Source organism: Cuculus canorus, chromosome 20, assembly GCF_017976375.1.
Source record: "Cuculus canorus isolate bCucCan1 chromosome 20, bCucCan1.pri, whole genome shotgun sequence".
NCBI lineage: Eukaryota > Metazoa > Chordata > Aves > Cuculiformes > Cuculidae > Cuculus > Cuculus canorus.
In genome coordinates, this window is record NC_071420.1 from 10,989,390 (window position 1) to 11,017,224 (window position 27,835).

Consider the following 27,835-nt stretch of genomic DNA (forward strand, 5'->3'; position numbering starts at 1 on the left):
TGTGGCTGTTGATGGTACCAGCAGGAACCCATACTCCACTATGGCTGGAGACCTGAGCGCAGCCTGGAGAAAGAGAAGCATGCCTGATGTGGCTGTTGGTGGAACCAGCAGGAGCTCATATGGCACCATATCTGGAGACCTGGGCATGGGCTGGAGGAAGAGAAGCATGCCTGGTGTGGCTGTTGGTGGAACCAGCAGGAACTAATATATAGCAGCATATCTAGAGACCTGGGCGTGTGCTGGAACCAGCAACAGCTCATATGGCACCATATCTGGAGACCTCGGCATGGGCTGGAGAAAGAGAAGCATGCCTGGTGTGGCTGTTGGTGGAACCAGCAGGAGCTCATATGGCACCTTATTTGAAGACCTGGGCATGGGCTGGAGTCACCTTCCCTGGAGGTGTTTAAGGGACGAGTGGATGAGGTGCTGAGGGGCATGGTTTAGGGATTGTTAGGAATGGTTGGACTCGATGATCCAGTGGGTCCCTTCCAACCTGGTGATTCTATGATTATATGAAGAGGGTACTGCCAAGTTAAGAGGAAGAACTGTATCCTGGGCTGCATCAAAAAAAGCGTGGCCAGCAGGTTGAGGCAGGTGATTCTGCCCCTCTATTCCTCTCTTGTGAGACTGCATCAGAAATACTGTCTCCAGTTCTGGAATACTCAATGTAAGAAGGAAATGGAGCTGTTGGAACAGGTCCAGAGGAGGCTACAAAGGTGATCAGAGGGGTGGAGCACCTTCCATATGGGGAAAGGCTGAGAGAGTTGGGGTTGTTCAGCCTGGAGAAGAGAAGGATCAGAGATCTTATAGCGACCTTCCAGCACCTGAAGGGGCAACAGGAAAGCTGGAGAGGGACTGTTCATAAAGGCTTGTGGGGATAGGATGAGGGGGAATGGGTACAAATTGGAGAGGGGCAGATTTAGACTGGACTCGAGGAAGAATTTCTTCACTATGAGAGTGGTGAGACACCGGCCCAGGTTGCCCAGGGAAGTTGTGGCTGCCCCATTCCTGGAGGTGTTCCAGGCCAGGTTGGATGGGCCTTGGGCAGCCTGAGCCGGTGGGATGTCCCTGCCCATGGCTGGGGTTGGAACTGGATCATCTTTAAGGTCCTTTCCAACCCGAACTATTCTATAATTATCATAGAATGATTCCCTTCTTGCTCGAGTTGGTTTCAAAATTCCCCAGGTTTGTAACCCAATTTGCTGTGACAGTGGCAGTGTTATCGCTATGGTCACTAGATGGCAATGAAGAATCAATGAAGAATCCCTGTTCAACTGGGGCTGTTTGCAGGAGTTTGGCCTAGATTTGCCCTGGGAGAAAGAACTGGAAGATACTAGAGAAACCATGAAAATAAATGTGCAATCCTTCTGCTTGGTAATGAGCATTTCTTTTGTTATTTTCTGTTTCTCAAAAAAAAAAACCCCAAAACCCAAACCCCTAAAAAGATAGATTGTATTTACCCAGCAGGAAAAGGTTATCAGATTAGAAACATAATTCTGAGTGAGAAAAAGGAAGCTTAGCCTCACCAGGGCAGGTATTTAGACAATATGGCATCATACTCCTGAAACATTGCTGATGCCTCAAGTACACGGGGATTTCAGTGTTTGAACCTGAAGCTCAAAACGTGTTTTTATTCCTTAGCAGTAGCAGGAGGCAATCCGTTTCCGTACGACCCTCCTTCCTCGTTAAAGCTTACCTACATGCCTCTCCATACATTTATTTTTAAACAATGTTCTGTCATAGAGAAAACTTTAACCCAAATCTAGCTGATACTGGAGTGAAACACACCTTGATTCATCCGTTTCCTGGGTGCTGTGTGCTGGTGGCTTCTCCACTACCCCGTGTGCCGTCTGTGTCTTAATTTTGCTTGAAGGTTAATCTCATTTGAAGGCAGGAGTTTTGTGTGTACAAAAATTTGCAAAGCCAGCTGGCATATCCTACACCCGTATACTGTTGTGATTCGAAAGCAGCGTTATGGGAAGCAGAAGGAACTAAATGAAGAAATTAAACTGACAATATACCCTGCAGTGAGCTGATGGGGAAAAGCTGAATGACCTATTTTTGGATTTGCCCACTGCTGCTTCTCTGTGGTTCTGTTGCAAAGGACAATGTGGGATCTCGGTACTTATCGCTGCCTTCTGTAGGATGTGGATTTTCAATACTCTAGAGGGTAAAAGTCGTCTGTTAAGAGCCAACACAAGGCCCTCATACCACTTCAGCATGTTTAAAGAAATAATAAGTGGCATATTTTTTACAAACTGTTCCCAACTCTGTAACTTCTATAGTACCTCACGACTGACAGCTCTTCATTTGCTGTTGAAGGGCTTTCTGTTTTTATTGAACTGAGTCACACAGAGATAAAATTTGGCAGAAACCTGAGCCCAACTGCTCTTCCATTATTTAGAAGAAACACAGGAAAACTAAACAAACTATTAGATAGATGACCAGGGCTGCTCATCTCCTATGAACATTTTTCTAAGCAATTCAGAAAGAAATTCAGAAAATGCATATGAAGAGTGGGGAAGATCGAGTGGTAAAAGTAAATGAATTGGGTGACTGCCAGTAATTTCAGAGCTGTGTATTTCTTTGATTCCAGGAAGGCACGTTTCCCCCGGTCTGCAGGACTGAATGCTGTCTTTGCTCTGCTCTGTGCAGAGGTGGTGCAACTCCTTGGATCAGTTCTTATTAACAGCTGTCAAGAACAACCTTGTTCCCTGGAAGACAGAAGAACTTATTAAAAGGATAGCAGCCTTATATATAGCTGTGCATCCTTATAGAATCATAGAATCACCAGGTTGGAAAGGACCCACTGGATCATCGAGTCCAACCATTCCTAACACTCCCTAAACCATGTCCCTAAGCACTTCATCCACCCATTCCTTAAACACCTCCAGGGAAGGTGACTCGACCCCCTCCCTGGGCAGCTGTTCCAGTGCCCGATGACTCTTTCTGTGAAGAATTTTTTTCTGACGTCCAGTCTGACCCTCCCCTGGTGGAGCTTCAGGCCATTCCCCCTTGTCCTGTCCTCTGTCACTTGGGAGAAGAGCCCAGCTCCCTCCTCTCCACAACCTCCTTTCAGGCAGTTGTAGAGAGCAATAAGGTCTCCCCTCAGCCTCCTCTTCTTATGCATCATGCCATTCCATTCTTGAATAATTGCTGGCAGATTCCTCCTTGGATTTAGTGCAAACTCTTTAATACAGGCCCTTTACAAGGTGCAGGTAGGGAGCAGGTTGATAAACCTGGCAGTCAGTCGGGTCAACAGCTTGGTTTTAAAAGAAAAGTTCAATAACATTGTCTTGGCTTTGTAAAAAGGTGGCATTTCATTTCTACACCATGAAGTATAATGATAACCATTGTGACTGATGATTGCAAAGGGTTGGGAAGCCCGTAGAGATAGTTATTGGAAAAATATTCCACCTGGCTGTTGGGAAGTGGCACTTGTACCCATCAGTGGGAGTCTGGAGGTCTCTGCTAAGTTCTTCAGTGGCTGATTGGACTAAAGATAGGCTTAGCTTTTCTCAGAGTCACCCTGAGAGGAAGCCTCTCTGCAGCCTGGGTGGATCGTGATAGTGCCCAGGTCCTGCAAAGACAGCAAACACCAGCTGGATTACTCCAGCGAGGGGGACCAGAGGCTCCACCCTGCAACTGAGTGCGAGCAGTGCCATGGTGGTACTTGCTGTGTAAGTGTTCATGGCTGTGGGAAAAGAAAATCAGGCTAAGCTGAAGTGGGGAAAGCAGTTTATCACTATTTGCAGACCTGTAGACCATGGTGAGATTGATCTCCAGGAGCTGCAAGTACCTACAGAGGAGGTGGCCGCAGTGCTGTAACTACCTCAGGTCTTTCAGACTCAACAAAGGGCCTGGGATATGATTCTTTTGGCCCATTGTAGATATTTACTTCAGGATGAAGCAGGCTGTGTCCTGGAAGTGCCTGTTTTCTCTGCTGACTGCGAAGAGTATCTCAGTACCGAGCTCGGATGTAGACCTCTGCGTGTGTGATGAATGACACAAAAAGTACTACAAACACTAGAAAGAAGGGAATTGCTCTTCTCAGTCGTTTCCTAAGATGAGTCCTTTCCATGTCAAGGCAGGTGTCTTCTTAGGTAAGGCAAGGAGAAAATAAATGAGAGATGATTTATCAATTAGAGGTCAGTAATTATGTTGTGTGAAGTCTTAATGACTACAGCAGGTTTAATGGGTGCTTTCTGAATTTTCCTCACCCACAGACTATTCTACAAAGCACAGAGAGAAGGGTGCTTCCTCCAGCACAAATGGCAGAGGTTCTGCAGCCACGTAGCTTGGCTTTGCTGTTTCTGCTTTACTTCAACTTCATTCAGTTATGTGTTAATCAAAGAACTAAAGGCAAATTCCGGATACTGACCCGTGAGGTGTTGTGCACTGATGGGTTGTGCATTTTGTCTGCTTTCTGCATTCATTGTTTGCTTGTGGTGGATCTGACTGAGCGAGGGAATCCCTTCACACTGCTCAGCAGCGTTGGTTTATGTGCACAGATGCTTGCAAATTAAGGATGAACGTCAGAAGGGAAATAACCACCATAAATATTCTATGTGGACATCATAGAAGAAGCATGTCTTTATAAAGGACTTAAATGCAGTTGGAACAGAGATTTTATAGAGAAAATGTGGGAGGGGGAAGTTAAATCAGCCCTGAAGTGTCACACTGAAGTGAATATGCCAGAACCTGAAGAGGATCTCATTTTCCTAGACATTTCTTATATGGTGTCTTACACAGTCAGAGAACCTTTGTAATTTATTTTTCTTCTTAATGAAAACATACCAATAATTTTCCTTGTTGGGACCCTTGCAGCAAGCAGAAACCACCAACCACAGCAGGGATGCTGGTGGAGAACTGCAGGGTGGAGAGGGATGGAGACTCCTCACGGGTGGCTCTGATGGACACAGGTGAGTTTGGGGTGACAGCACTCACTGACACCCACCACCAGAGGGGTTTTGGAGCAGATGTGCTGCTTTTTTTCAAGGCTACAAAGCAGCTCACTGTCAAGGCACAGTCTTTGTGTCATTTCGCATGGCAAAGACACAAGTTATTTTAATCGCTGCCGCTGCCTGAGTTCACCACATGCTTTGTGAGGGGGTCCATCGAGGTGGCTGAGGGGGTCTTTGCTGAGGGATGCTCATTCTTCCCAGTGGCACAAGCATCACGCGAGGGAAAAGAATACGGAGCAGGAGGTCATTAAAGGCATTGTAGCCAACATCCTCAAGGGACTTGTGGTCAGGAAGCGAGGGTAACAGCAGTTAAGATATGCCTCGTTTTCAAACACGTATCTTTGTAGACCATGGAAGTTCACATGTAGGCTGAGTGTGTCTATGTGCATGTAATATTTAGAGACGCTTGAAAACACATACACGCATCCTCTCACCTGTATATGAAATATATAGATATAGGTGCACAAAGGGAAAGATTATGTTTTACCAATGTTTACAGTTTTCCCTTATCTGAGATAGGATTTAAGATAAGAGCCTCATTCAAGCACCTGTCTCAGATTCTGAACTGCCTTCGTGTTCCCTATATTTTTCACATTGTTAAGATTTTCATTTCCTCATTGTTTAGAAGCATAGATATCCCTTTTGCTTCTGATACCATTTTGCCCTCGGGATGATAATGACACAGAGCTGAAGGGTTTCTTGGGACTGCTGTCTCAGATGTGAGTTTTGTGGCTGGGATCTTCACGCAACATGGGGCAATGACGGATGGTGACCACACAGCTTGGAGAGATGCTGCTGCTTAGTGGTTTAGAGTTAGTATTTTTGGGAAGTGTAATCCATATGATTGAAAAAGTTTTAATATACTGATAAAGACCAAGCTGAAATACAAGAAAGAGTGGAGGTTTACCTATGTGCTGTTAAACAAATGGTAGCATTCTCATTCTTGTGGAATTTCACAAACTCTAATCTCAGGGAAGCAGTGTAAGAGGTTCCAGCCCAGTGCTGTTTGCTGGCAGGTGTGGGGTTAGACTAATTCCACAAGTGTTTGCTGGTTCTGACTGGGTTCAGCTGGGGCTGGGAACTCACCCTGCAGAGACAGAGGATGTAGAAAGGGAAGAGAGGGGATAGTATGTGCTTTTGGCATTGCTGGAGAGAGGAGGAGCTTGACGAGTGAATATGATCCATGTTCAGGAGAGGGGTGTTGATGTTGCTGGAAGTTTTCAGACTGAAGCGTTACAGGAAAATGAAAAGCAGTCTTAGGGACTAGATGATCTCTATGATTGCTCTGTCTCAGCTTTTCTATCTGTGGTGTCAGAGGTTCATTACCACGGGCACGTGAGCTGAAAAGCCATAGATTCAGCCTATTGAAAGATCCTTGAAGCTGGAGATGGCAGTGGGTAGTTTGACTGCTGATGTCTGCGGTTGCACCTCTTCTCAGCCTGAGACTCTGACAATCCCTACGCTGAGTATCCTGAACGGTAGCACTGTGACAGCTGTGTGTGAGAGGAATGTGTGGAAAAGAGATTATAACAACGGCAGTGAAGTACTACAACTTGCATTGACCCCATCAATCCCCCTAGCAAGTCCTGATGGGGGAGGGAAGAAGGAAAGGAAAGAAGGGAGATTTAGATTAGTTATTAGGATGATTTTTTCTCCTGTGAGACACTGGAATAGGTTGCCCAGAGCAGTGGTGACTGCCCCATCTCTGAGGTGTTCAAGGCCAGGTTGGATGGGGCTTGGAGCCCCTGATCCAGTGGGAGGTGTCCCTGCCCATGGCAGGGGGTGGAACTGGATGATCTTTAAGGTCTCTTCCAACCCAAACCATTCTGTGATTCTATGAAATGGAGCAACTAGGCTGGGTGCTGCAGATAGCATGAGCAGCTTCATTAGTCTCTCGCTCCTTTCGTGCCTGTGTCATAAAAATGAGTGGATTAAGGTAGGCAGGGATCTCCCTGCAGTGGTGACAGACCTTCCAGAGGCAACAGAGCAGAAGGAAATTCATCCGTGTGCTGCGGAAATCGGTGTCCTGTAACTATGTAAAATCCCACTGAGCCGTGTGTCTGAGCTGATGGCATAACATGCCAGCCATGGCAAGGTTTGCATCCGCAGGTACTGCGTGGGGATCCTTCTGCTCTTCTCTAGGCTTTCAACAGAAAAGTGTCACTTCTATTTCTTCCTGTGAAATGGATGCTGCTGCTGCTCCCTCAGGCCTCCGCAAGATGTCAAAAACTGGTTTGCTATGACTGGAAGCAGCGTGAGGAAATGAGATTTTATACTTTGTGTTATATTCCGAGATCACAGAGGAGGAGGATGGGGTTGTAACATCATAAACTGCGTATCAAATCTTATCTGAAGCACAGTCCCCTCTAGTACCGCTAGACATCCTCTAAGAGGAGAGAAGTGGTGAATGGACTTGCTCCTAGTAGTCCATTTGCTGTGCCAAAAATATCTTTTTCTATCAAATGCAATGAAAGTTTCATATCTTGATTCTTAGAGTTTGTTCTGCCTTTACCAACCAGAAGTTACTTATCCCTAAGGCTCTAACTTCTCAAAAGTTCATTGTCTGTATAATAGGTTAGATTACACTATCCCACAGGGAATTTTCCACATAAGTAACTTGCCTGTTGTGCTGGGCTTGGAGCCCGTGCCAGGACTATCAACGTATTAAAGATGCTTTTCAGGATTAGGGAATATGTTTATTACAAAGACGTGCAAATGTAAAGAGCTGGCATTGGTGTTAGAGGAAATCTTGAGTAGAGGTGATGGAGAGGAGTGAAAATAACCCTTTTGAAAGCAACTCGCGATGGTTAATAAAAGGGGCCGGTACACAGAGCGGTCCTGAGCTGGTTCCCATCGGGGGCTGCTCAGCTGAGGTAGCTGCAGAGATTGTCTTGAAGCAACACTGAAATAAATCTCTTCACTATGAGGGTGGTGAGGCACTGGCCCAGGTTGCTCAGGGACGTTGTGACTGCCCCATCCCTGGAGGTGTTCCAGGCCAGGTTGGATGGGCCTTGGGCAGCCTGAGCCAGTGGGGGGTGTCCCTGCCCATGGCAGGGGGGTTGGAATTAGATGATCTTTGAGGTCCCTCCCAACCCAACCCATTCTATGATTCTAAACCTTTTCTTTTGTAAAATCTTTCACAAAAAAAAAAGGGTTTCTGGATAACACGGCACTTGTTTAATAAAGCTGTTGGGACAGCCTTGCTCTCTGATGGGTGTCTCTGAGCAAAGTGCCCTGAACACCAAGAACCCATGGATGCTCCTCTATGGGTGGAGAGTCCCCGCCTTCCACCCTGCCGTAGGGCCTCAAGGGCATAGAGCAAACCGCCTTACAGAGAAGGTTGTGGCTTGTGATTGCGCTGAGTTTGCCTGTGTGCAGGGGGTGCAGCAGGAGCGGTGAAGGGGTATAGTGCCCAGAATAACCTCTGCCACTTCTGAGCAGCATGAATTGCGGGTACATGAAATGTATGAACATCCACAGGGTGTCTGCAGCAATGCCAGTAAACTCGTTAGATTTAATAACTATCATTATCTTGGAGAACCTTAGTAGGCTTTTTCTTTCCCTCTACTTACTGAGCTCTTCAAGGTGAGCTTGGAAGGAAAAACCCTTACTCAGATTAGAGGCTGCAGTTCAACTGAACGGTGCGTTTTTGTGCAGAAAGCTTGAATTTCCAGCCAATGCATAAAATAAGATTGGGAGGTTTTTTAGTTGACAATAAGATTCGTTTTTCCAGTTTGAGAATTACTTTAGCAAGTAATAGAAAATTGTCGTGAAAAACAGGTCTCTGTGCACAGTATCTGTTTAAGTGAAAATTCATTTTTCAGCTGGGCTGTCTTGCCAGGATGTTTTTCTGCTTTGGGGAAGCAGCTCCTGTCATAGGGTGCTGACACTAGGCACTGAGAACACGCATTTTCTGCGCTTGTAAAAGTGTCCTTTGTTGGTGTACAGCACTGAGCTGTGCTGTTTTAGAGTCATGAAGAAAAACACATGTAGACTTGAGTGGGATTTGCTTGTAAGAGCTCTTACAGAAAAGGTTTTCAGTGCACGAATTCAAACTGTGCTCTGCATAAGTTTCTTTGCTGTCATTTTTGAATGGAGAGCCTATTATACATTTTTGTGACCTGTAAATTCATTTGAAAAGCTGTTTTTTTTAAAGTAAAGAGTAAGCTATTTTTTTTTCCCAGTGCTACTTAGAAAAACATCACAAAACACTTTTAAGAAAAAAACAACCCAAACTCTGAGTTGTGAGACAAGGTGAATCATAATAATTGCTTATCCCTGAAATTCTTCATGGCAAAAGCACGTTCTCATGAGGCTCCTGAGCTACGGGCAGGAAGCCTTGTTGTGAGTGAAGGGGGAGAGTAATGCAAATTAAAGAACACCAGTGAGGAAGAGTCCGTATAGTGCTCTGTAACAAATCTCTAGTCTTGAGAAAGACAACATGAAGTTTATCCTGTGCGGAAGATTTACAGGTGTGAGAGTAGACTTCAAATGGTCACTTCAGGAAGTATGAAAGCATTTTTCCACCTTTGTCCTGCAGTTCTTTGAGCTCCTCAAGGCTCAGTGAAAAGCTGGTGTTCATGTGTTTCAGAGCATGAGCGGTAACGGTATAAAGAGTGTCCTGCGTTGATGTGCCATCCTCAGATGCCAGAGTGGAAGTCCAAATTTTCAGAGGCCAAGATGTTTTCTTTCCAAGGAGCATTAAGAGCTTTCTGTGACTGAGACAGACACTGTTCACAGGGAGACTTTCTGAATGATGGTGAAGAACTCCCCTTGTGCAGGCTGTATTTCCTGCAAGGCAGAGATTGGGTGGTTTTATCGGTACTTCTCTAACTACAGGTATGTGAGAAAGGTGAGATGGTACCATTTGAGCTCTATCTGATTAGGCTGAGCTGCTCCACTTCGTGCAGAGAGTTTGGTCCATGTGGTGCAGTCCTGGAGCAGGAGGATGGCAGGGATGTGTGGGAGATCCATTCCTCTCCTCCTCCCCTGCTAGCAATAGCTGCTGGATTTCTGTCTGCTTGTCTGTGTTCTGGTGAAAGGTGTCGCTGCTCCATGCCAGGAGAAGGGTAAACTGGCTGAGAGCACTTACCTGAGGGTGATGCTGGGTCTGTGCTTCAGTAAAATCCTCAGAAGGGCTGTTTATATACTGCTCTCTCTGCTACTTTATGCATCAAAGCAAGCAAGTTGTTCAAACTGGTTCACTAAGACAGCAACAACACAACATCACGAGGGGATTGTTTCATCTCAGGTTTTTCAGACAGGGTAGCTCTAAATCAAAGGGCAAGAATCATTCTCTTGCAACAGAAGTATTTTCCCAGACTTCATTGAGAGGGTGTTTAGAATATTTCTTCCAAGAGCTGTTGCAGAAGACGCTTTGTTTTAAACACCAAGTAGACCTCCTTAAATGACTTTCTCAATCACTGATGCAGAGTGAAAACATACGATGTATATAAGCATATTTTCTGAGATATTAAAACCTGTTGGCATGTATTTTCAGTCTGGAGAGGGCAATGAAATGTGACAAAATAGGATTTTAAACTGAGTTGCCTACACATATTTTTCCTTGCAATACTAAGCAGATGAGTGTAAACACACAGCACAACCTGTAAAAATGTATCCTGTATTGAATATTTGATTGGAGAAGCAATAAACAGCACTCAAAATTGATGAATAGCCAATATATTTTTACTTAAATGTTTATTTTTATGGCATTAACAAATAGAAAAATATATGGAGATATACAAATGATTTCATAAGATGTTAAGATAAAATGAACAATATCAAGTTGCTTAACCTTCACAGAACCTGAGCTTTGACTGCATTTCTCTCTTGAAATCTTGAACTTTTAAAATGTTGGAATAAATCTGCTTTACGTTGCTTTTATGACACACCTTTATGCTTGCATATTTTATTATAAGACGTGTAATTGGACCTTCTTTACGTATTTTTCTGAAGTCAAAGAAGCAGTGTGAACTGTGATAAGTAGATCCGTGTATAAAATAAATTTTATTGAAGGATGATGGTCTACAGTAGGAGTTTGAACTGTTTGTTATGGACTACTCCTATTTAAAAAAGGAAATTCTTGTCCCATGACGATATAGAAGCCACAGTGATGGCCATGGGGCCCTTGGGCTGCCTCTGCTGTGGGGCAGTGACATTGATGGGCTGCCAGGGAAGTGCCAGCACAGCTGGAACACAGCTGTCTGCCAGCAGTGCTCTGGAGTCTTACAGGAGATGGAGACAGATGCAGGGAGCCGCAGTGATGAGCAGAGAACATGGGGATGAGTGTTGACTTCCTTTTCCGCGGTGAGGAGTTCTTGCAGCGCTGGGGCCACTTTTTAGAGCACCTCTTCGTCATCTTTCCATATCAAGCACCTCTAGCTGAAAGGGAGATGGATGGGATAGCATGCTGGTTTATCAGCTTTTAATATCCCAATTAATATTCCATTTGACATGAGTTCCAATGGATTTATTCACTTTTACAGTTTACATTTTGGCTCGGGGTGGGGGAGAAAAAAATCCTTCTCTGTTTTATGAAGGAGCATACTAGGAATAAGGCGGATGGAAGAGGCCATCTCTTTTGCTTTTCTTCTATTAACTACCATTTAAAATGCAAGGAAAACTACTTTGTCCTCTCACACTGATGGCGGGGATTATTTCACAGCTCTCCCTGCTTCATATGCAATAGAAGTATAAAATGCTAGAGCTTTCTAATCAGCTAATCCGTGAAAAGAAACTTCACACCCGTTTCTGTTTTGCCTTAGATGAAACTTGCCACTTCATCTCTCTGTGAAATAATCGATTTGATTTAATATTAGCCTCACATCACTGGGTTGCACGTAATTTCTTAACACGCTGTGGTGATCCGCAGAGCAATGTTTGCTCAAGCTGGGCTGCGGATAGAATATCCCAGCCAGGGAGAAGTAAATGAGTCCTGACCGAAGAGACATCACAGAACCCTTGTTAGAGAAGATGCCATCGAGGCACCAGCATTTATAAAATGTCCGAGAGTTTGGAGAGATAGAAACAGTCCAGAAGGTCAAAATAATAATTTGTTGCAGAACTATGATTTCTCCAGGAAAGAAAACCGAGACTATTTTATTGTATTCATATAGAGCTATGTGTACATTAGATTTAACAAAAAAACATTCATGCAAGGTCCTAGAAATGACAGAATTTATTCTACTGTTATTAATGAATTTTATTTTGTAAATGTTGCATATTTGTCCATAAAGGTCATTTGGTCTGGCTTGTATTTAATATTTTTATTATTTAAAAAAAGCTTTTGATGTAATTCTTTTTATTTATATTTGTTTTACTCGCATATGATATTAAATGGTACTCTAATAAAGAAAGGCAGAGGGAAGTTAGGAGGAGAAATAAAACCTTGAAAAAAGTCACTTGCTCAGTGGCAGAGTTAAGGAGAGCCTGGTTCTCCCAGGCTGCAGGCTGTGCCTCTGCTTTCAGGAAGGATGTTTCTGCAGATCTTTTCAGTCAAACATCCTTCAGAGGACCTGGGTTCTTTATCTCCCTTCTTTTCCTTTTGATTCCAGCTGAGGGACAGGATGCTTACATTCCTGTTGTTTGGATGTTCCCAACGCAGGGCCTCGCAGAGCTCCTCTAAGTTGGCAAAGAGATGTCTCACCCTCCTGTAAGTTTTCTTTTTTCATTGCTAATAATAATTCCTGGGCTTTATCTTCTGCTTGATGCTCAAGCTGTATTTCTCTTTACGTCACCAAGTGACAGATAAAATCTCCCTGAAATAACCTCCAAGAATTGGTAAGGAACCTTACAGTGGGTAATTAATTATGCAAACCTACTTTTAACATATCTTTAGGTAATCAGAACAAAAGAAGACAAACGTCTTTGTTAATTATAATGAAAATTTACTTATGAATATTGTAATTATGCATGTTACTTTGTCTCCTGTCACTCATGGCTGGGGTACCTTGAAGCAGTATTCTTTTCCTCCCATTGTCATTGTAACAAAGGGCTAATGGAAAGGAAAGGGTTGAAGTTTGGAGGGTCTGTAGTTTACCTTCAGAAAATGTTATTTGCTGGTTGAGATCAGGACTGGAAGCTCTGACTGCTGTCAGGAACGATCTCTGGGGCCAAGCGCAGGGTTACTGGCAGGCAAAAGCCCTGCTGGCCCCTGAGTCCGGCTTTTATGGGTTAGTTTCTGCCAGTGGTAAGACTGTAGTCGCAGTCTTACTACTTTACTGTAATAAAGCAGATATTTTTCATGACCATTTAAAATAGGAGTACTCTCAAACACTTAAAGCTATTTATCATTGAGATATTTGGTATCTAGCCATACCAGCTAAGACTTTACCTACTAAGTTTTGCTAAAGCATGTTCACAGGTCAGGTTTTCCATAAGGTGATGAAATCTCAAAACTGAATGTCCCCTGGCCAGTTCTTGAGAGCTGGATGAGCGTGACAATTAATTATGTACTCAAATTCAGCTTTTTGGCACTTAACATGGTCAAGTGTCTTGTCCTTCTGCAAAAGCAGACGATCCATCAGAACGGGCCAGCTCAGCCTTTGGCCCTCATTTCATCCTCAGCAGGCAGCTGATAAAGAAAATTACCATTAAATTAATTGAAGTTTAAAAGTTCACTTTATAGGTGCTCTTGATAACACGGAGATTGTCTTTGAATTTCTGAAGCTTGACACTCACCAGAGGTCAATAACATATCATTAAATATCTTTGTATGTGCTGCTAATACACATTTTCTGCCCTATCTAGTACTGGAAATGTTAAATGGTTTTGAAGCCTGATTACAGGCATATCTAAAGATCTGAGCTCCACCTTTAACCCGTGCTTCCAAGACTCAATTTTTGAAGATGCTCTTGAGTTATCTTGATTGAACATTTCAGAGACGTGATTTCCACACACTACCTGCTTCCCCCCTTTTACTTCTTACCAACATTATCTTTGTGTGCGTAAAGCCTGTCTCAAGATGGTGAATTTTTGTTTCTTTTTGTCGTTTGGATGAGTGTTTTGCCTTTCCCCAGCTATGCTGATGGCCCCGTCGTGTTCTGGAGTGTGTAAACATGGAGGAAAGCAATGGTTTAAAGAGCTTATCCAAATACATAACGCAAGAAAAAGGTGGGAAGGTGGAAATTCTTTTCTACCTCTTGTAGAGACCTGTACTTGAGAGACACCAATCTCGCATGCAGTTTTTGAGGTCATTTGGAGAACCCAGTGGATCCAGGCTTTTGGCTTGTCTGTTTGATGCCAAAGCCAGAAAACAGCATGAAAACATACTTTAAATATGCCGTCGCTCAGAGCATTTTACAGGACTACATTCTCCTGCTTTTTGATGAAAACTCTGGCAGTGGGTTTTATTTGAGTGTATTTACATCTTGTGCTGCAAGATTAGAGGTGACAGCATGTTTTTTTCTGTTTCGTTTGGGAGAGGAGGGAGTCTGTTCTCTCCCACTTCCTAAAATCCAGAACGAAACTGGTGAACAATAGTTACGACCAACTTCCAAATTTGAAACCTGGAGGAGAAATGACCTAAATCTCCGGAAGATTACTTTGAAGTTCTTGTTTTTAAGTCTACCCCATTCCCCAGGTGCTTAAAACTGTAAAGACAGAGAGAGATAAAACTGGTGGAAACACAAGAGGTGATGCTGATCTTTGATTTCAGAACCTGACCTTAATGACTTTGATCTCTGCAAGCAAACTGCCTTTATAGACATCTGCAGGTACTGCTGCCATCCTGTACACATCATTTTACTGTCATGCAATTAGAAACTACAACTATGATGCCACTCCAGCTTTGTAGTTTGCCCTTTTAATTTTGTCTGTTGCTATGGTAGCAACAAATGATTGCAATCACTGCTGTTTATGTTGCAATCCAAGTCACATCAATAGAGATCTTGGAAACTAAACAATAAAAATCTGACTTGCTTGTGCCCTGCATTTGTTGTTGTACATAATAGGTTGTTCACAATAATCAGCATTCATAGGAATCTTTTGTTCCTGAAGCATTTGGAAAATTCCTTTAACTAAAAGGTTGCCAAATGATAATTTATTTTCAATAGGTACTCACCCAATGTGCTTCACACAGCTGGACAATATTTCTTTCATACTATCCCCTGATTATATCCTTGAAAACAATTATTTTAACAGCCTTTCTGATTTTGAAGAAAGGCTACTTTTTTTTTTTAACCTGGTACTACTCATAGTAGCATCTTAGGTCTTAACCAAAGCATCTTTAAAAAGATAAGGTGTGGGGAAAAGTACTGAATTGTCTGTCTTGTATTTTTAGGTTAGATTTAGATTTTTGAGGAAGGATTGTCTTTATTTTGTGCAAAGGCTTGTATAAAGGAAATTCTTATAGCATTAATAAACTGTAATATCAATTTCTCATTTCGCATCACCTTCTGAGCTTTGAAGAAGTTGAGAACAATAAGAGGAAGATAAAGTGGGTGCAGGAGTTTGCCCGGTGACCCTAAGGGGTTTGGTGGGCAGCCAGGGTGAAGGAGCTGCCTGTGCCACCACTGTGGTCCCTGGAGCATCGTGTCACCTCAGGGCTCATTCTGCGGAGCTCAGCACTGCCATTCAGAAGGGAATTTAGCTAATATTGTAGCAAAAGGTATGAAATCTGGTGTTCCTTGGCTTAGGGTCTTTTTGCTGTTGGTTTCAGCTGGGAGAGGATTGGTCATTCTGCCTTTTACAGTAGTAGGGGGAGGCAGGATCCACACGGCTGCAAGGATCGTGTCTCTGCTGCGGCAGCGACTGGTGATGGAGCATCACCTCTGGAATCACAGCAATGGGCCAGAGAAGAGCTTGCAGGGTGTGGATTTTATTTTCTCTGTGGATAAGTCCTAATTCCTGCTTTTTCTTTGTCGGCAGACCTGTGGCTGCCCTCCTGGGGTACCTGATGCCGAGACACAGCAGAGTCGCTATGGCTAACGCCTGCTGCCAGCCCCGCTCAGCTCAGCCTCGGGGCCCCTCCATTGGGTGATGCAGCTTTTTTTTTCCAGAGGTTGAATCTAGATTGTCTAAACAAGAGGCCAGAAAGGCAATTTGCTGTTTAAATGACCCAATGCACATTGGACATATTGAAGAAAAAAGCCATTTCCTAGTAACTAAATCTCATTAAAAAAGCAATTTTCCAATCAATTACAATGCAATTTAGCTGCTAACTGTTTAATTATCAAAAAAGAAGCTATTTTGTTCCCTCTTCCTATATTTATGGACCATGCTTTAAAATCTCATCTTCAAAGTAGCTGTTTGGAGGAATGTGGCTGCTCTATTGATGCAATTATATTAAAGTTAAAATTTTCAGTTCAATGTATTATATTAGTGCAAGGAAATATTGTTTGCATAAAAGCTTTTGAAATAGGAGATTCATTGATTTCTACAAAAGGTTGAATCTTTATTGTTATTTTCATGCACTATAAAAATTGTATTATCTTATGTAGGGTTTATTAGAAGAGCATTATTTCTTTCTTTTCTTTTTTTTTTTTTCCCACTCCTGTGCAAGAATTTTAGTCCTGGAAACACATGTGGAAAATAGACTAAGGTTGCTCTCCAAAGGCAGACTGGAAGAGGTAAAACACAGAGGTGATTTACAGGAGTTGGGGTGCTGGCACCTGGTTGCGCTCGCTGTCTCGGGGGAAGTGCTGTGCTGAAGGATGCACTGGGGCTCAATTCTGAGAACAGAAAGATACTAAAGCAGCCACATCTTGCAGTTCTTATTACAAATCTTGCAGTACTTAGCGTTTCTTCTTAAAGTTCCGGCTCCTGGAGTTATCTGAGACTTTCATCATTTCTTTTCCTATGCTGTTCCAAGTCTTTCTAGTTTAAAGGAAAACTCAAATCCACAAGTTTTCAGCCTTCAACAATGGATGAAAATGAAAAAAACCCGCCGCAAACCTACTGCTTCCCCACAGCTTCTGCTTTTTAACCTACTTTGGAGGTAGATCCTGCAGGAGTGTAACTCTTAGTGTCATTTGACCCTACCCTGAGGCCTCTGGAAGTGCTCGATAACCAGTGTGCTTCTAAGGTGCTGAAACCATCAGCATTTGGCCCTTTATTCAGGGACCCAGCTGGGTGCTCTGCTCTGATGAAGCCTGGGCTCGGTGACCTCGGTGGAGCAACGCGTACTCTGGTGAGCACCAGGCACACGTGTTCCCCGCGAAGCTGGAGCAGAGGCGTGTGAACCCTCCTGCTGTCTGCAATACATACCTTTGTTTTCAAAAAGCTGTGAGAACCTATGTGTGTTGCAACTGGGGAAGGTGGGACGTGTCATCCCAGGGCAGTTTGGCAAACATGAACTGTGTGGTCCGAGCCCCGGTGCTCACTCTGGCCTGTGACAGGCTCTCTGCTCTTGTTGATGGTTCTCCTGACCTTGCTATTTGGTGTCACCCCACAGAGGATGAGGGAATGCATCAGTGCTGCTGGAATGGGTGGCTTTGGCTTGGCCTTTGCTTGTGGTTGCAGAGGTGGCAGTTCCTGTTCCCTGGCACTGCTCAGCCTTAGCCCTGCAAGTCAGCACAAGTATCCTCCCTCCGGTGAATTTACAACATTCACTATATCCCCAGTTGAAGTAAATCTCCATAATTACTGAAATAATACATCTTGTACCCTTGGAAATGCCAATTACTCCTCTGTAAATAGTTCCCAGGACTCAGACAGGGTTGGTCTTCTACAAGTTCAGAGACTACCCTTGACCTTTTTCAGAAAGCCTTGGAGACAGTGCTAGTAAGCACATATCCAAGTCATTACTCCCCATTTTTCCATTTGTCTTCTTATAATGTGTTAGGACCATGAAAATGCATGGCAGAATAGAAGTATTCTGATGGTTGACTCCTTGCATGTCATGGCTGTTTCTCCACCTAAGTCTGTAGGTGGAAGCTGAGTGGCACATCATAAGTAGCTGTAATTTACCTCTCTGCTTGAAGATGAGACTAGCGAGGGATATGTGCAGCGTAGGCAGGTCCTCGCAGTTACCAGCCTTCACCATCTCTTCGTGTCCTTCTCGGCACCTGGTTCCTCACCTGAGCACACTCTGGGCTGCTGCTGCCCCTGGGACTGTCTGCCCCATCAACCCTTGGGGAGCTCGGAAGGGCTGGAGTACGCGGCTGGCTGAAGGCAGAGGTGGCAAAACTCCTTGAGGGTGTTTGTTACTCAGTAAGCGCCAGATTTGGCTGTTGCCTCCAGCATGGATTTGGACTGTGCCACCAACAGACTGTGCTTGGTGGTGCTCTTGCACAAGCAGAAAAGAAAAACAGGTTGCAGGCTTTGCCATTGCTTGTGTGGCACATCACGTAACTTGGAAATGGTGCTGAGAGGTGAGGGAGTGGGGAGGGCTTTTAACCAGAAGGTAATTAAATAGGTATTTCTCCAAGATGTGGGCCTTGGGCAGCCTGATCCAGTGGGATGTCCCTGCCCATGGCAGGAGGGTTGGAACTGGATGATCTTTAAGGTCCCTTCCAACCTCAACTATTCTATGATTCTAAGATATCACACGTATTAAAAGAGAATTTAATGGTGATGGGGACTGTTGTCTATGTTGCGTTCCTCCTTCTCTCACAACTTTTAGATCATTGCAGGAAAGTTGTTAGGTAAAATTCCTAAATAGATCAAAACCCGCTTCACTACAATTTGGCCGACGGTGATTGTTTTACTCATGTTTGTGTGCCCCTGTGTTTGATCAGTGTTTAAAATCACGGTGCAGGAATAATACCAGATGAGGTAATTATGAATCTGGTATTGATGTAATAAAATTTTCAAAAGCCTATAGTGGTATTAGCAGGAAATTAACAGTTTACAGCTCAGCTTTGAAATCTCACTATTAAGCATTTAGGAAAAAGTGGGGTTTTTTTTCTGAGGAGCAGCTGTTTTCTCTTGTTCCTGCACATGCAGGTGTGGTTATTGTTTATCTCCAGCATATCCATGCCTGAAAGGTTCTGTTTATGAGCACAGTGGTATGGCACATATAATTATTTATTGATTTAGGTCAAATGATTAATGATTCAGCCTTAACAGGTCTCTTTTATTGCTGTGCGTAAACAGCATTGGGGTAATTAAAATGTGTTGATTACTTTGTGAGTAAGGCGAGACTTGCCACACGCACGCACGCTTCAGTATCATCCTGAGGATGCCACTCAGGAAAAACGCAAGCCGTAGGGGCCACTTACCTGCGAAACCCGGCGCTTGCTGCAGTGCTTTCAGCACGTTCAGAGGGAGACACGCACCAGCCTTTCAAAGGGCGGTTGTGTTAGCAAGTTTCCCGATGAAACTCATTTGCTGCAGTTTAAATATCAACTGGGAAGACAGGATGCCTTTGCTTGCAATCCGATAAAGGCTTATCCTCAGTATATTTCAGTGTGAGTCATCCTTCGTGTGAGTGGGATGGGTCCTGTGCTCAACGCAGAGGATCAAGCATCTGCAAGATCAAAGATGTAGTGATCAAAATGTTTGCCTTTCAAGTTGAAAAGCGCAACTGGATGTGCTGATCCGGTTTGATTGCACAAACTCTTTCCTAAGTGAGAACAGAACTGTGGTTTGCGGGTGCAGGCTCTGGCTTGGATGAGTGGCTCCTTCTCAAGCCTCTGCTTTGCAGGTGGCAGGGTGAGTTCAAACCATCCGGAGCCAGGCAGATGTCGCTGCTCTCCCTGCTGTGCTGGTGGGCACCTACGTGCCATCTTCTGCTTCTGCCATCGCTCTCTGCTGCGCTCTTGCAGGGCTACATGAGAGAGTTGGGCTTGTTCAGCCTGGAGAAGGCTCAGAGAGATCTTATGGCCACCTTGCGGTACCTGAAGGGGCTACAGAAAAGCTGGAGAGGGGCTGTTCATAAAGGCTTGTGGGGATAGGACGAGGGGGAATGGTATAAACAGGAGAGGGGCAGATTTAGACTGGACGTTAGGAAGAATTTCTTCACCAAGAGGGTGGTGAGACACCGGCCCAGGTTGCCCAGAGCAGTGGTGCTGCCCCATCCCTGGAGGTGTTCCAGGCCAGGTTGGATGGGCCTTGGGCAGCCTGAGCCAGTGGGAGGTATCCCTGCCCATGGCAGGGGTTGGAACTGGATGATCTTTAAGGTCCCTTCCAACCCGAACTATTCTATGATTCTATGATTCTACATTGTGCGGGGACGGTGTGGCGCTCCCCAAAAGTACTGAGCACCAAAGGATGCTTTTTGATGCTGTCCCACACCATTCCTGAGGAGCAGCAGCAAACTTAGAAGGTGAAATGAGTCCAGCAAGTGAATTTTAACTGTGAAATAAGGCTTTTATTTCTGCTATGTCTATCTATTTAGATTATAGAGCTATGGATTAAACGGTTTGTTCCAGTTTCCCTGCTACCAAATGCCTGTTTAAATAAAAGAAGGTTGCTGAATAATTCAAATAAATATTATTCAATAATTGATAAACTTTGTAATAAAAATTGAAGCATAACCCAGTAAATCTCAATGTGCATTTATGCTCTGCTAGGGAAAGGACTATTTCTGTGTGGAACTATTTCTGTGTGGAGGTTTTTGTGTTGTGTTTGGTTTTTTTTTTCCAACTGGCCTGGCAGGAAGCAGGGATTAGAGATTTGGCGCCTGGCTCCCTTACAAGTGAGGCTGTGACTCAGAGAGTCACATGGGGATTTACTCCATCTCTGCAGAGGAACAATCGTGAAGGCTGGATGTCATTCAGAGGCAGCTCAAGGGCCCTCCTTGGGACCAGCTTCCCTCTCAAATTCTCAGAAATGAGCCTATAGGTAAACCATATCTTTGGATGATTGAATAGAAGAGTGTGGGAGCCAGAGGTGGTTTTGTCTACAAGAAGGATGGCAGCTCAGTGAAGCCATAGCCTCTGTGGTGAGGCTGTCCCTGACAGCTCATCTCCACCTCCCGCACCACAGCTGGTGTGAGGGGCTGGAGTTGCAGCCCCGATCCCATCCCTGCAGCTACCTCAGTGCTTGGGAAAGTCGAGGCATCTCCAGCTGAAAATGTGAGGTCTCTATGCATATTTTAAACCACATTAGCTCTCTTGCAGATGCTTTCATTCAAAGATAAATAAACTTTCAGCTGCTGTGGTGGACTGAGGTATGGCAATTCAAGGCTGTTTCCGAATGAGGACCTTCAAACAAAGGTCTTGTGATTCTCATTGTTTAATGATTTGTGTCCAGCTTCCTGGCTGAGTCTGTGCTGAGGGAACTTGACAGTCTAAAGGCACAGCAGCAGGAAAGATCTTTGCCTTCCCAGATTTGAGTCCCATTTCCACACATGTGCATGCTCCTACAAGTTAATGATATGGTGGTGCCTTCTGCGGGCTGTGGTTCTCCGGACGTCCCAAACAGCACAGCACATGAGAAATGACCCTCTTCTCCCAGGGAACACGCACACCTTTGTTCTCACTAAGCAAACCTGGGGGCTGCGTAGCTGGATTAGAGACCTCGAGAGCAGAGCTGTTGGCATCACACAACTTGGATCCACTGAGGGCAAAAAAACTGTCCTCCTTTGGTCTAGGAGTAAATTCTGGTCTCTAGGATGGTTAGTCCAGGACAAAAAACAGTGTGGGACCTGCCTCCAGTGAGACAGATGGGTTTAAGTGACACTGAAACCATGATGTTTTATTCCAGAACAAAGTTCTTACCGAAGAGGAAATTGGTACTTGATATGGAAACACGCTCAGAAAAAGTACTCTGTCAACATGCCTTTAAGACACCTCCAAGAAAATTTCTTCTCCCCCTGGGAGCTAACATGATACAAAAAGTGTGTTTTAGTTCCCATTCTTTGCATTTTATTTTCTCCCTTGAGATGTCTGACTTGCAAAATACCGGGGTGTGGTTATAAAGCTTTATGGCTTGATCAGTGTATGTAAAGATAGACTTGGGAATCACTCAGTCGTGCAGGGATGCAGAAGGCTGGAGGACCTGTTGGCAGCTGTACGGTCTCAACAGGGAAGGAGGCTGTTAGGCCAGCAGGGAGGTCATGAGTGGCAAGTGAGCACCTCCAGACTGTGCGCTAAACGTGAACCCTCAGCCCCAAAGCAGCGGTGGTGTCCCTGGGAGCATACTTTCCTCCCCCTGATGGAGTGGAGCCACCTGGAGAGGGGCAATTAACCCAGCTGGAAGCAATAAAGCAACTGAGACCACCTTGAAGAAGTGAGTGGTTGTTGCTGACCCTAATTAGAACTCCCTGGAGGAGCTGCCAGGGTGCTGTGCCCCGCCGGCTCTTTGCTCGTCTACTCACTGGCCAGGAGGTGTGTGTGGACTCAACCAGTGCCTGGTAGTTCCACAGCAGAAAAAGAGGGTAAGTGGTGGGGGAGCAAAGGTGGGAGTGAGCTGCTTTCCTCAGATGCAAGAGGAAGGGTGGCAAAGAGCTGGAAGTGCTTGGAGCACACTGGGAATCCAGATAAGATTTGAAAGATGGATGGGAGGGAAAGTCACTGCCCCGTGAAGCACTGAGATGCAGCGAGCTGGGAATGGGAAGGAGGTGCCGCAGAGGGAGAACACAGAGCCTGTCTGCAGTCCCCCTCCTGCAGAGAGGACAACCTCTACCAAGAAGCCAAACCAAGAATTTAGCCCCACAGTTCCAGGTAAAATGGATGAGAGACATGCCTGTATCTTCAGTTTAGCTCTGCTGCATCTGGTTGTTCCAGCAGCTTGAGCAATGGTTTTTATGGGTAGTACAGCAAGTTTGTCACAGATGCTGTGAGCCCCCTCTTTCTGGCTAATGCACTTGTGATCTTTCTCCATCTGGTGAATGCTGCAAAGAGAAGCTGTCACTGTGTACAGAGGAGAGGAGGTTTTGAAAATAGCACATCAAGTGTGCTGCAGCTGTCTAAAAATAAAAGAAGAAATCAATAGTGAGTCACAGATGCTAATGAAAAATCTGCAGATTGATCAAATATTTACCATGTTGAAGCCAGGATGACTACAGTGTTGTCTGCGACAAAGCCAACTCTGGTGGGAGTTGAGGGATTGCAGAGAACCACCGCAGCTGCCAGCGCGGAGAGGATGTGCCGGGGGTTACATTGCATTACAGTGTAGGAGGGGCATGTCCTGATTTACAGAGAAACCTTTATGGTGCTGTGCCTGAGTGTGGCAGAGATGCGCTCGCTCTTTCTCTTACCTGGAAGCATAAAAGCACTTGAAATTCTGGAGCTCCAAGTTGCTAAACATGGGTGTTGAGGAGCAATTCTGGGTGGATTCCTACACGTTTTTTTCAGTTGTTTGACAGAACCAAGATTTTCTAGACAGGATGGAAAAGCTTTGAATTCCCCAAGCTCCATCTACCTTTCAGTAGGAATGATGGGTCATTCCCATTTATTGAATGGAAGGGGGGAGGGAATTTGCATACTTAAGGTGCTTGCAGATGAATTTTATTTCTGTTGAAGTATATACCCAGAGGCTTGAGAAGGAGTAGTCTGACCTTCAAAACTAGGAAAAATAAACAAGTAAGAGTTAGTTTATTTCTAACATGTTAGCGGTGCATAAAGACTCTAATTTATTGTTCAGGAGCTCCAAAGGGCTGTTGCTTAAAGCTGTTTATGAGTTTAACCACTTGCAGAAAACAGGCTTTCTGGGAAGGAGGAGTGGGGGGCTGTGGAAGTGGTTGGCTGATTAATATTTGGCGATTGTAGCCTGAGTGATGTTTTAAACACAAAAGCATATCATGAATTCGAAGCCGATAGCAGTGAGAATAAACAGAGCTTGGTCTGTATTAATAACCACATTATGCAGCATAATAGATTGGCATTAATAAGTACAGATCAGATATCTATCTAGGGAAATAATCTGTTATGCTATTAGATGCCAATAATAAAATGTTGTGTTTTCTCATTGCACTGTACAGATCCATTCTTCTTCTTGCAATTAAGGGAATCTTTCCTTCTAAAACTGCCTGTGACTCACAGTACCTGTTTTGATTGTATTGAAAGCACAATGCATACTACCATTTGCTGTTGTGACAAACTGGTTTTCAAATCCAAAGTCATCACTACAAAAGGAAACGGAGCTGAGGAGCTCAAAGGAATACAAAAGGCAGGGAGAATAAGGCTGTATGGGCCGGTGGATTGTGTACTGGGCTCTGTTTCAAAAAAGAGGATGATTATTTCTGGCTGGATTTTTCCACCTGAAGCATTTTATCCATGTAGGTCTTGGAGGCTCTGTTTCCTTCCTCACCAAGGCTGTGCTGGTCGGTAGCTCTTTGAGCTAATAGCTCTGTCTTTTGGCTTGACAGTGTGATGTGGTTTGGGTGGCTCTTTCATCAGTACCCTGGATGCTCTAACTATAGTTTTAAACAGAAAATAGACTAAAATGAGTTTCTCCTTTATAGGACTTCACCAAGAGAAAAAGTCTTAAACGCGCCGTCTTGAAGGTTTTTGACAACAAAGAGACTCACGCATTTTAAAAACAGTATGTAATGGAGTCGCAGCAGACGATTGTCAGAGAAAGAAGGAATATTTGCTCTCTTCTCATCTTCTGAAGATGGGCGCTTCATGCTAGGGATGAAGAAATGTAGCTGGATGCTTATGAGAAGCTTACTGTCTTTGCGCTGGTGCGAAAGTTTCACTGCACGATGAACTTCACCCACCAGGACTGTTACTGTGGGGCCTCAATGACTTCAGAGAGTTGTGTTAGGAGGAGAATGATAGTGGTGATGACAATGGAATAGTGTCCCAAGTAAGTGTGTTTACTGGAGATACTTCATGGAATAAAGAATTAACCAATAAATTTTCCCTTCCCAAGACTTGCTCACAGAGCGTGTACAAGGTTTTCCTCTACAGGGGTGATAAATGAAAAATGGATTTTCAGCTGATGGTGAAATACGCTCATATACACGTTCAAAATGAACATTACCTTAATATGGGTAAGAATCACAGTTTATTACTGAATTAGCAAAACAGAAGCAGAAAGGTGTAAGAAGTGAACTCTTTCGACCTATAGGATTGCTTTGGGACAGAAGAGGGGACCATGGTGTTAAGACTTCCAGGGTCAGTGATGATGCACCGTGGTAGGCACGTGTGAGATGGGACAGATAAAATTTGATGTATATAAATAAAGCACAAAAACTCACATAAATCCTTCTGAATTGGAATGATGGCCTTTCAAAACAATCAATTACAAGCCATAATTTCACTGAAACGCCTTTCTGCTTGGATGAGTAATGCAGGAAATATTATTTGTGATAATTACATACCTGAGGTGGATTTACAAAAACACAGTTGCTTTATACGTAGTTTAGGATGACTTTGATAAACTTGCTTATTTTGTACTATCAATTTGGAGCAGACGGGAACCATTTGTTTATGAAAATTATCATAAATAAACAATGAGACAAGACCTAGATTTATGGCTTAATAATGTAATTGGATTTTGCTGAAGAAAAAGAAGCCTTTTGAAAGAGCGAACTTGGTTATTTGTGTACACAGAGGAGGTGCAGTGCATTGTAGATGGCTCATAAACTGCCTGTCAGCCTATTTATGTGGGAATTGTGTTCAATGCCAAGCTCACTGCGGAGATACAAAACTTAACAGAATCCATTGAACATGATATAAAAAGATAAAACCTCTGTGAATATTCCACGTGTACATCCCCTGAGCAAAGGTCGTAGGATTCAGAGCTCCTGCTCTCCCGGCCGGCGTTGTGCAGGCAGCTGCACGCTGGTTGATGAAGGAAGATTGTATTTGTCTTGTTTTGAATGCCAGTGCCCGTACAAAGGGCATTCTGTCCATCTCCGGTGCTTGTGTTTATCTGAGGGAGCAGACGCTCAGCCCCGGTAAAGCCTTGCTGAGGTCAGTGAAACTGCTGGGTTTCAATTAGTTGGGATGGCAGGAGAAGAGAATAAAGGTCAGAGTGGCTGGATGGGAGTCTGTCTTACAAGGAAATGGTTTTAATCTTCTCAGTTATAGCTGGATAAACTCCACATTTATCCATTAAACTGTCTTAAGTATCTAGAGGAAAGATATCTCTTGGACTGGCAGAGAAATATTTAATTAAATGTTTAAATGATTACATATACATCTTATAATGAAAACATTTTATCAGACAGTCTTTTTGAATGTAATGGATTTTTTTTTTTGCTTAAGCAAAACAAACATTATTTGGAACGTTAATATCTAGGTAGATTTTTAATCCACTATCAGAACAGAAAAATAAAATTCCCAAACAAAGATTAATATTTATTTTTAAGGCATTCATCAGTGATTAATGACCTAATGATTCTGTTACATCTATCACTTCACTGAAGCATGCATTCCAAAGACGGCATTGGATAAACAGACGATACTGTTTGAATACAGTTAGGGGAAAAGGAAAAATACTTTTAAGAGGCCCTCCTTTGAAATCACCTCGAAGCAAATCCTTTGTAGTTAAACTGCTCTCCTATACGAAGGTGTTAGATGATTTCTTTTAATTCTGCCAAGGTGCAACCTATTGGACATGGCAGATGGGCAACAGAGAAAGAAAACTGGAGACGTGCAGATTCTTAAGCTCTCCTCATTTTGGTCTGTTGTATGTTTAAAACCATGGTTAAAGCATCCAGCTATTACCTTGCTAGTGCCACACCCAGCTTTCCATCTTTAGCCAAATGATGTTGCCGAGGTTTCTGTCATCTGGAAGGGGTGGAGAGAGAGAGAGTTCCTGTTGTACTGATATCCCTGGGGGCAGAGGATGTGTCTGTATTATCGCGGGGGGAGGTGGTGTTTGGCTTTTTTTTTTTTCTTTTTTCTTTTTCTCCCTTTCTATACAAGGCTTTGCACCCTCAGATGGAGATAAGTGCCTCCACAGCCTGGGATGTGGTCTATGGCAGTGGGACACAGTGGAATTACAGCCCTGTACAGTGCTTGTTGGCATCAACATGGAGAAGGAAGGGTTGTGTGCTCTGGGACTGCATCTCTCCTCCTTTTTTGGGGGCCGCATCCAAAGCAGCGTGGCCAGCAGGGCGAGGGAAGTGATTCTGCCCCTCTATTCCTCTCTTATGAGACCTCATCTGGAGTACTGTGTCCGATTCTGGAATCCTCAACATAAGAAGGAGATGCAGCTGTTGGAACAGGTCCAGAGGAAGCTACAAAGATGATCTGAGGTCTGGAGCACCTTCCATACGAGGACAGGCTGAGAGAGTTGGGGTTGTTCAGCCTGGAGAAGAGAAGGCTCTGAGGAGATCTTAGAGTGACCTTCCAGTACCTGAAGGGGCTGCAGGAAAGCTGGAGAGGGGCTGTTCATAAAGGCTTGTGGGGATAGGATGAAGGGGAACGGGTACAAACTGGAGAGGGGCAGATTTAGACTGGACATTAGGAAGAATTTCTTCACCATGAGAGTGGGGAGACACTGGCCCAGGTTGCCCAGGGAGGTTGTGGCTGCCCCATCCCTGGAGGTGTTCCAGGCCAGGTTGGATGGGCCTTGGGCAGCCTGAGCCAGTGGGATGTCCCTGCCCATGGCAGGAGGGTTGGAACTGGATGATCTTTAAGGTCCTTTCCAACCCCAACTATTCTATGATTCTATGATCCTCGCGACAGAGACCTTCAGCAGGACCATGATAAAATGTCGGTGCGGGTGGGTTCCTCTCTGGGTGGTACCAGGCAGTTGGTGACTGCATCTTCTTAAGCTGTGCAGCCACCACCATCTGTGAGACAGAAACACAGCTGTCGGCGGCGTAGATGAAAACTGATACGAACAGTTTGAACCGATACAAACGGGTGTTCAGAGAAAGTCAGTAAAGTTCTGATGACTTACCTGGGGCAAATATTTGGCTCAATATTTGCATTCTTGTAGAGGGATTATATTAGCAGGATGTGTACTGGTTGTCCCATGACCTGTGCTGATGTGGGGACACTTTTTTTCCTGAACTCAGCATATAATACCTACAATTCATTTTCCTGAACTGAAAATAAGATCTGATTTTGTAACGTACCAGA

At 44.2% G+C, this 27,835-nt stretch overlaps 1 long non-coding RNA gene across 1 annotated transcript; it reads left to right on the forward strand.

Moving 5' to 3' along the window:
• Positions 1-1,136: 1,136 nt before the first annotated feature.
• On the forward strand, positions 1,137-25,199 carry LOC128854186 (uncharacterized). Its single transcript, XR_008453156.1, has 3 exons — positions 1,137-4,922; positions 12,521-12,618; positions 24,256-25,199. It is a non-coding gene; the product is annotated as an uncharacterized LOC128854186 (long non-coding RNA).
• Positions 25,200-27,835: the final 2,636 nt, after the last annotated feature.